Source organism: Lonchura striata, chromosome 24 (assembly GCF_046129695.1).
Source record: "Lonchura striata isolate bLonStr1 chromosome 24, bLonStr1.mat, whole genome shotgun sequence".
NCBI lineage: Eukaryota > Metazoa > Chordata > Aves > Passeriformes > Estrildidae > Lonchura > Lonchura striata.
This window is the reverse complement of record NC_134626.1, coordinates 8,074,802-8,083,769: the sequence shown is the minus strand read 5'-3', so window position 1 is coordinate 8,083,769 and position 8,968 is coordinate 8,074,802.

The following is an 8,968-nucleotide window of genomic DNA, read 5'->3' as shown; positions in this document are numbered from 1 at the left end:
GCTGCCACTAAACCCTGTAGCCAAGCACCATCTGTAAGGTTTTTTGAAAACTTTCAGGGGTGGTGACTCCACCACTGCCCTGGGCAGCCTGTGCCAATGCCTGACAGCCCCTTCATGAAGAAATTTTCTCTAATATCCAACCAGGACCTCCTCTGGCACAGGTAGCTGGGAGAAGAGCCCGACCCCCACCTGGCTCCAAGCTCCTTTCAGGTGGATGCAGAGAGTGATGAGACCTCCTGAGCCTTCTTTTTTCTAAACTGAGCACCCGAGCTCCCTCAGCTGTTTCTATTCAGACTTGCACTCCAGTCCTTCGCCAGCTCCACTGCTCTGCATACACTCCAGCACCTCAGTCCAGCTCCTGCCATGGGCTGAGGATCCTGCCTGCAATCTGCCTTGCCAGCACCAGCAGTGACCCTGTGCCCCACCTCACATCAGTAGGGTCCCCCACAGTCTCTTCCAGACAAGGATAAAGCCCCTAAAGAGATGCTGTAGGGAGGCAAACAGACCTCAGTCATTGTCGGTCATAGGTGCTGCCTTCTTTTCACCTTGCTAGCCATGATGTGCTTGGACTTCTCTGGGCTCTCACCCACCTCTAGCAGCACTGAGAGCAACTGCCCAAATCCAGAGGCCAGGAAAAGCCTTCCACAGTCACGGACTCCCATGCAACCCACTTGCTTTGCTGACCTGCAGAAGCCAGAACCTGAATCGGGTGAGCACTGCCTCGAGCTTACCCGGGACATCACTGATTCACTGGCAAGTCCCTCCCACAACTCCAGCCCGTGTGTGCTTCAGCCCTTGGCTCCCCTCTCCCCTGGCCATTCCTCATGGTCCTGGGGTTCTCCCCATGCCAGGCAGAGCTCCCCTGCCTTTTGCACCATGCTTTATGTTGCCAAAGTGGAGCAAAGCATGAAACATGAATGAGGCACCGTGGCCTGTCGCGTGCTGCTGGGCTGGACCCGCATTCAATTAGCCCTGATGTTTCTTTCATGAGTGAGAAGCCTTTTCCTCTCTGGAGCTCTCTCCTGTGAGCTCGGAGCTCAGTCACGGAAGCAGCCGGCTGATTAACCACCCGCTGCTGCCGCTGCTGCCGCTGCATGCAGCCAGCCTCTCCTCCCGCCTGCCCTGGCCCTGCCACTGCTGCTCCTGCCATCTCCTGCAGCTCTGGAGCGAGCTGGCATCTGCCTGCCTCCTCTCCCTAAGCTGGCACTCCTGGGGCTCATTCCCACGCCAAATGCAAGAGGGGTCTTCACCACAGGCTGGGACTGGGCATGGTCAGATGTGGAGCAGCACTGCTCAGAAAGAGGTGGTTGGACCCTTCCTGGTGTGGAGGATGCAATTCAAGGTGTGCAGCCAGAGACCTCCTGCGCCAAGGACACAGTTCCTGCTTCTGCTCCAGGACACAGGGTTGGCTCCCAAACAGGCTCCCAAATGCTCTCTCTTCAGTAAGATCCTGATGATTTTCCTAATGACCAGGCCTGGCTCTGGAGAATTCCACTGGGCTATTTCAGGCAGCTAATTGTACCTAGCAAGGACGTTCCTACTGTTCAAATTTTCACTTATCTAGGACAACATGAGTGCTAGCAGCTTCCCAGAGCTGCTCTGAGGGGTTGAAAGAAGGGGACACAGCAGAGATTGCAGTGCTCTTGTGCCTCTCTCGGTCCCTGTGCCTTCCCAGAGTAACCTTGGAGCTGATGTGTACCTTCAGTTTTGAAACTCTGTGCATCCCAACTCACCTCAGCTTTTCTGTGCAGGAGCAGCCATTCCTTCCTAGCTCCATCCACACACATGAGAACATGGCTCATGCATGGCAGGACCTTGGTAGTCTTCTTCCCAGGCAACCGGCTGCAGGAAGCATCCAAGGCACCAGAATTTTGCAAATGTACAAGTGTAAATGCTTAAGTCTCTGAAAAGGAATGGGTAATTTTGGAGGTGAGGTGAAAACCTTCCTCTGCCTTTTGACTCCCTGAATGGCACCTGTGCTGTTAATTGTGTGCATGTGTAAAATTTCCAAGGCAGTGCTGGTGAGGGCCAAAAAATCTGCACTGGTGAAGATTTTCAGCTCAAGGGCTATCATGATCTAGTTTTGAAGTAGCCGTGCTTGGAGCTGGGGCCTGGACTGTGGATCTCCAGGGAGCCCTTCCAACAAAAATCTTTGAGTCCTGTTTCACGACAGCCCCGGCACCAAACTCTCTGGAGTGTGTGATTTTGCTCTTTCCCTGCTGGAACAATCCAGTCCATCCTCTCTAGGGTTTGTTTGCTCTGGGAAAAGCTCTGGCCTTTTTTCTTACAGGTTGACTCATTGGCCTTCAACAAGTGCCACTCAGAGACTGCCAGCTGCATCCAGGGATGGTTTTCAGTCTGCCTACATGTGCTGTGACAATTGGGTGCCGCTCGAGATGTGGCAGTGGCACCTTTACCATGGGGGATCATGTCCCCCAGCTCTCCATGCCCTCAGCCAAGGGCACAGGGGTTTCCATGACCTGCTGCCCACACGGAGGGGAGGCGATGTGCTGGAGCAGGAATGACCTCCAGCACGCTACTGGTCAAGCCAGTCTGCTGGAATAAATGGAGTTATGACAGGATGAGAGCTGAGATGAGCAGCCTAAATGCACTGACCCACTTCTTACCCCCACCTCCCACTGCCTCCCCTGGCTTGGCGGGGAAGGTTTTGGGAGCATGTCACCAGTCTGGGGGAGCCTGGCTGTGCCCGGCAGGTGGGCTGCCTGCGGAGATGCCGCTGCCAGCCGCTTTCCGCTGCTCTGCCCCGGCCCCGCGCGGGGCGGGCGCGGCGGCAGCGATCCCGCAGCCCCGGGGAGCGCTTGACACGCGATTCCTCTCGCACAGGCAGCGCTTTACACGCTATTGCTGCCACAACACAGCGAGCGGCCAGGGGCCTCTCTGACACACACACGCTCGCCCTGCGTCTCCCAGGGCTCGTCCTCCTCCCAGCCAGCATCCCGCAGGCAGCGGGCAGCGGACGGGGCTGTGCCGGGCAGGGAGCAGTGGGAGAGCAGGTTCATCACTCTGCCTCTCACCCCTCACTGCCTCCCTGCCCCAGGCCACTGGTGAAACCTTCATGGCTCTCCTTCTGCAGCATCTCCTGGACTGGCACCACTGGTGGGAGAAGACTGTCCCAGCCATAGCCATCCCACCTCACCAGTATGGTTTAGACATTCTTTTTTGATTTGAATTTGTCAGTCTTAGGTCTTGTGGCCAGGCTTTAGGGTCTGTCTGTCTTCTTCCAGTTCCAGCTGACAGTGGCTGGCATTGCGCTGGGCTAAGAACCATTGGGTACAGTGGTTCTGCCCTTGAAGCTGCAGCTCCTCGTGGTCCTTCACCCATTCTCCCAGACCCAGCCTCAGAGTGGACAAGACTCTGTCACAGGGTGTTCCTAAATCCAAGGCTATTTTTCCATCTCCTGCACTTCAGTTTGGGGTCGTTTACATGCACAGAGGGCTCACTGTGTGTTTTTCCTCTCTATGCATTTGTGGTGCAGTTCATCTGCATGTACTGGCCATGCACCACACTCAGCCAAGGCTCCCCAGCAAGCTCATTTTGGGGCTCAGAATGCTGGGGAAGAGAGACAGACCCCCCTGCAGACAGAGTGACTCTGCCAGGGGGCCACCTCTCCATGCTACAAGTGCTGGAAGTAAAGCACAGCAGACACACTGGTGAGGCAATAGCAGCAGCAGCCACCCAAGCACAGGAGATGCCCCAGAGGTTCCATCTAGGTAGGAAAGTCATGGGTTTGGAACAGGGAATGTTCTAACCTGAGGGGAAGCACTATCCCATGTGTCTGATGTTCGTGTACCAAAGGGGAAACAGCTGGTGTGTGCAAGGGGGTGACTGGAGGGAGGAACTTTGGTTACCCGTGTCCGTGCTATCAGAGTAGAGATGTTCACCCTGGGACATGCAGGACACTCCTCTGTGCTCTGCTGTGGTCAGAGGGGATGGCTGGCAAGCCCCACACAGGCTGTGGCTGCAGAGCATCTCTCCCTCTCCCTCTCCCTCTCCCTCTCCCTCTCCCTCTCCCTCTCCCTCTCCCTCTCCCTCTCCCTCTCCCTCTCCCTCTCCCTCTCCCTCTCCCTCTCCCTCTCCCTCTCCCTCTCCCTCTCCAAGGTTCGGACTCCATCTGCTGTAACAAAAGTGGAATTTCTGCAGCTTGCACTGAGCTCCCTGTGCTGGGGGATTACGCAGCACTGAGGGCGGAAACAAGAACAGGCAGAGATGAACTGGGCTGTGGATGCAGCCTTGGGAAACCCAGGTATTTCCTAGGAAGACTGAAACTTCCACTCAGCTTGATTAGGAAGAGTGCCTGGAGCGTTCTAACTCAGAGCAAGAGGGCAGAGACCGCTCGGGTTGGTCCTTCCAGCTCCGCCCATGTGCATAGGGAATTTTGCAGCGCCCCTTGACAGATGAACATCTTCTGTGCAGATGCCCGGTGCCCGGTGCCCGGTGCTGTGCGGCACAGCAGCTGCCACCCCACTGTGCTGACTGGGAGTGTCCCATCAGGGCTGCAGATCTGTGAGTCCTGCATGCACGGTGGAGGCTGCACTGGAGCATGCAGAGGGCAGGGCTGCAGGGCTCTAGTTGCAAAAAGCTGCTGTCCCTTTTCCCAGCGTTCTCCCCAGGGAAATTAGGGGCCACGTCTCCAGCCGGGACACACCTGCTCCTCTGCCCACACCCCAGGGCTCCGTCCCTCCCTGCCCATGCCCTGCACACCCTGCATGTCAGGAGTCTTAGCAGTTGTGTTTGCTGCAGAGGGGGGGAACAGAGCTGGATGTGGCTGACACCCCATCTGTCTCCCTTCTCCCTGCTTCCTGGGGCTTGCCTGCTCCTGCCTCCATTGGCAGGGACATGTGGGCAGCTCCTGCCCATTTGTGTGTGAGGAAAGAGAAAATCCAGACCGGTGATTTTCTCTGGGGGGCTGAGCACAGATCAATCTCACTCTGTGCTCTGAAGCCTAAAGGACACCTTGAAAACTTCTTTTGTCAGGAAATAAGCTGATTCCTCACTCCCCGAGGCTCCTTGGGGACTTCCCAATAGATTTCCAGCCTCTGAAAGAGCATCTTCCCCCTGCCCCCTTCCCCAGGCACTCACTGGCAGTGTAAGCCCATGGCTGTCACCCAGCCTGAGCTGGGGATCCCTGGGCTGGGCTGGCATGCAGGAGCACCATTGTCATGGACCTGTTTCTTCACTGGGTCGTTGCAGTCTCTGTTTTCTGTGGCCCCTGCACAGGTGACCTCATATCCCTAGGCTGGGGATGTGCCCAGGGAGAGTTCCACTCAAGTCCTCCAGGTCCTGGCAGAGGCAGTTGGCATCTTTGGCTCAAGAGCCAGGATGGAGCCTGCAGGTGGATGCAGGAGTGGGGAGAACTTTTCAGATCAGAGCACTGCAGCATCCTGTCAGCTGGGGCCAGACCCCCACAATGGGTGCATTCAGGAGGCTTCCAAGAAACAGGAGTGTCCCTCTCCTCCCTTTCCACTGTGGCAGCTCTCTCCACCCTTCTTGGCTCCTCCAGCTCCCAAGCCTGGCTGTGTACAGCAGAGTGGGCAGAAATCCCCATGCAGAGGGGGAGCAGAGTGTGGGAGTGGGGGGAAGGAGTCGGCAGACACCTCCCAGCCCCTATATCCCCTTGCCCTCCCCCCCAGCTGCTTCTGGCAGCCCTAAATTAGGGATGAAAGGTTAATGGGACAAATCTTCATGGAGGTGACAAGCAGCACTTGGACTTCTCCAAAACAGCCATGACAGCTCCTTGCCCCCTACCCTATGGCAAACATAGGTCACCCCAGCCCTTACTTTGCACCAGGTGGGAGAGCTCACCACAGGCATGGGAAAGTCTCCATGTCCCGTCAGCTCCAGGCAGGGCCCCTCGCTTTGATACTGTAATTTAGCAACACAAAAACAGTTGCATTCTGAAATTAAACATACAAGGAGCTCTCCTTAAGCTGGGGAAATTATTTCCACATCATTTCAAATTTTCTGCTCTATTAATTTCCCTCTAGTCTGTCATTTTCTTCATTTGTCCCACAGCTCCTGGGGTCCAGCAGAGCCAGCACTAGGCATGTTGCTTAGTCTCTTCTCTTCAGGCTAAATCATGGTGGCTGGCTGGGCTCTCTGGTTCCCTGGAAGCTCAGCTAAGTCCTGGATTTGCAGGCCAGTGCTGCCTTGGGATAATGGATGCTCCTATAGCTCAGCATCAGCTCCAGACCTTCCAAAGGCACAGGGACATGGCACTGCCTTGGAGCTGCCTGCACCAGGAACTCCCAGCAGTGTCCCCTCACAGCAGCTCCCAGCTTTGCTTCAGGCTGCAGGGGGCTGAGAGAGCCTGGGCTGGGATGGCCAGGACTGGCCTTCCCACAGGGGTCTGGCAGTGCTGAAAGCTGCTGCCACCTCTTGTCCTCTCCAAGCACTCGGTCGGGTGGCACAGAGAGCTGGGGGTGGCAGGGAGATGCAGCCTGCAGGGAGCAATTTTTTTCATAAGATCATGGAACTGTTCAGTTGGAAAAGCCCTCTAAGATCATCGACTCCAAGCATTCCCCAATACTGCTATGTTCTCCACTAAACCACATCCCCAAGTGCCACATCAACACGGTTTTTGAACACTTCCAGAGACTGTGGCTCCACCACTGCCCTGGGCAACCTGTGCCAATACCTGACCAACATTTCAATGAAGACATTTTCCCAATATCCTGCCTAAACATCCCCTGGTGCATCCCGGGGCCATTCCCCCTTGTCCTGTCATTTGTAACTTGGATAATCTTGGAATCCTGCATATTCATCTGAACACAGGGCAGAGCACCCTGAAAATAGGCTCATTTGCCTCAGCTCATCCCAGCTCTGGTCCCAGGGCAGTTCAGGAGCACAGCTCTGTGCTTTGCCTCTCTCCTCAGCCCTGGGGTTCACATATAGCCATTGAACATCACGTGTTTGCTTGACAGTGTGAGCCCTTAAAACTGGGAATCAATCTGAAAGAGTTTGACTTCAGCTCTTGCATTGCATCCAAGCTCCAGCCCCTGGTCTGGTTTGCAAGATCTTCTTGGCAATCAAGAGGTACTCTGGCTTCTCACCTCTGCCTGCACTCTGGCCCAGGATGGCAGCCTGCAGCAGCCCCGGGCTGGCCCTGTCACCATCACTGTCTGCTCTGGCTGTCACCATCACTGGCCATGTCCCAGCTACTTTCAAGGGCTTCTCTGGGGAGTGAGGAGGTCCCAGCTTCTCTGCAAAGGGCCATAGCACTGAGGTTCGGGGACTGGCAAAATTCTGGAGGCGTTGCAATCAGAGGATGGTGCTGCAGAGATGCATGTGTAGTATCCTGCTAGCATGCAGCCCAAAATCCTCCTTTTGGGGCACCACACCATCCCAACACCCAGGAAACACAAGGTAGGAAATGTCTTGTGCTGCAGCAGGAGGGGTTTGCTGTTCTGTGTCACTGACTTGGGTGTTGCAGGAGCTTGTTATTTGTAGTCCATCTTCTTCCTATATGTGTTTATTTATCCAGCCACTGATCAGCCTGGAGGGGATGAGCACTGAGGGGATTTCTGGCTGTGCTTGGGTGCAGCATTCTGCTCACACCCTACAGAGTGGCCATAGTGACCCCACAGTCAGAGACAATGGAAGTGCCCCACAAATTGACATTTCCATCCTTCTTCCCCACTTCCAAGCTGCTCTGCCCAAATGATCACAAATGATAAGTTCGCTTTTCAACAGCAACGTGCCTTGAACAGCCACTGCAGCTCTGACACTGCACTGCCTTTCATCCACATCCAACACTGAGGGATGGGCGCTGACAGGGCTGGGCTTGGCTTCTTCAGCCTGATGAAGCTGCTGTATAGAAAGTAAAGGAATGTATTTCTCTCATGTCCTTATGGGTGACGAGTTTCAGCTCTTTGAGAGGCTGAATAATACCACACCTGCCCTGCAGCCTCTGTGTTATTAATGAACGGTGTCTGGACAGCAGTGGGCAGGGGGAGCCCTTTGCCTTTCCATGGGCTGATGCCTGTGTTGGAGTTGAGGGTGGTCAAAGGGGATGTTCAGCACATGTAAATCTTCTTCAAAGTTGTTTCCAGGTGCTGCCCTGTAGCTGATATCTTCCAAGTGGTGCTCAGAAGAATGTTTTTGGAGACCTCCCCCCTGAGTACCCACACTCCCTGGGCAGCCAGAGGAGAACAGAGAGGCAGAGGCAGGTCAGATGCCTATCACCAAGTGGCTCCTGCCTCCTGTCAAAGAAGCATGATCCCAGAAGGTTGTTCCTGTAATCTGTCCTCAGACTGGTCCCAGGGCTGGAGTAGGATTCCCACCCACCACCCCCCATGACTCACACTCTTACAGAATTTCATATGTTGGTATGTGGGATAACAATTTCCCACTCCCCAAGGTGTTTTCTGGGCACCTGGCAGCAGGGCTGTCTCTACTCTTTGCCCCTGCACCCCCTCTGGTGTGTCCTGACACTGCAGATGTTACACCTGGAGCTAGAGCTGGTGACAGCCGGGCAGAGGGGTGGAGCAGAGCTGGTGAGCAGGGGACCTGTGCTCCTGCTCAGCAGCAGCCTGCTCCTCACCTGCTCCAGCTCAGCTGAGCTGGGTGTCTTTGATCCCAAGTCCCACCTGCCCCCCAGGGCCTGGGCTGGCTGTCCAGTCCTGTCCCCTCCGTGTCCTGGCTCATTCCTGCCATCTCAGAGCAGCCCACACTGGCTCCTGCTCCAGTGCTTAGATCCTTCATTGCTCAGAGTGACTCTTGCAGACCTCTTGTTTCAGGATTGGGGTGGAGGCAGCCTGGGCTCTGCCCTGTGCTGCAGATGAGCACTGGATGCTCTTCAGCATCAGGGACTGCATTAATCCCCCTCCTCCCCAGTCTTTTTGCATTTACTTCCCCCTGGTGGTCCCTCATTAGCATCCCACTGCTGTCCTCCAGCTGCTCTCCCTGTTTACATCATTTCCAAGACTATGGTAGGACTTTATGAATCATT